The sequence below is a fragment of the Montipora capricornis genome, chromosome 6 (assembly GCF_036669925.1).
Source record: "Montipora capricornis isolate CH-2021 chromosome 6, ASM3666992v2, whole genome shotgun sequence".
Taxonomy (NCBI): domain Eukaryota; kingdom Metazoa; phylum Cnidaria; class Anthozoa; order Scleractinia; family Acroporidae; genus Montipora; species Montipora capricornis.
In genome coordinates, this window is record NC_090888.1 from 49,990,300 (window position 1) to 49,990,910 (window position 611).

Genomic DNA, 611 nt, shown 5'->3' on the forward strand with positions numbered 1-611 from the left:
GGGCATAAGACGACCCCTTCGAAGGCATGCCAGCGGTGAGCTTAACAAACACAAAGTAATAAACAAAGCAAACTTTAATGTGGCGGACTTCAGTACAGAAGAACACCGAGATAACTAACAAGGCAAACGATGAAAGGCACGGAGACTCCAATATACAGCAAAAAAAAGGTCACTTTTTAACAGCTTCTGAGACTAATGGGCAATTCCTAGCAAAATGACCAACTTTTCTGAAATTAAAACAGCGCCGAGGAAAGGTTCCGGGCCGATAGTACTGTGGCGTGAGACGTCCACCACGACCAAATAAACTTCCAGGATAGGCTCCTGGACGCGGGGCGTCGGAATTGTCTCTCCAAAAATCGAAGGCCTGTCCTGGAGCTGAACCTCTAGGAGAAGAGTGACCTTTAAAAATCTTTCGGATCTGGGAAGCCACATCTCTTTCCTCCTTATCCCCAAAGAGTTGCAGCACCACTTCAGCAAGTGAGTTGGAGTTTGCGACGGGGCGACACTGTTTAATGATTGGAGGGTGGTTCGCCTCCCTAGCGTGGTCTGACAGTTGTTCCAAGGATTTGACGTTACAAGTTTGCCCGTGGTGGAGACTTTTGATCATTCGT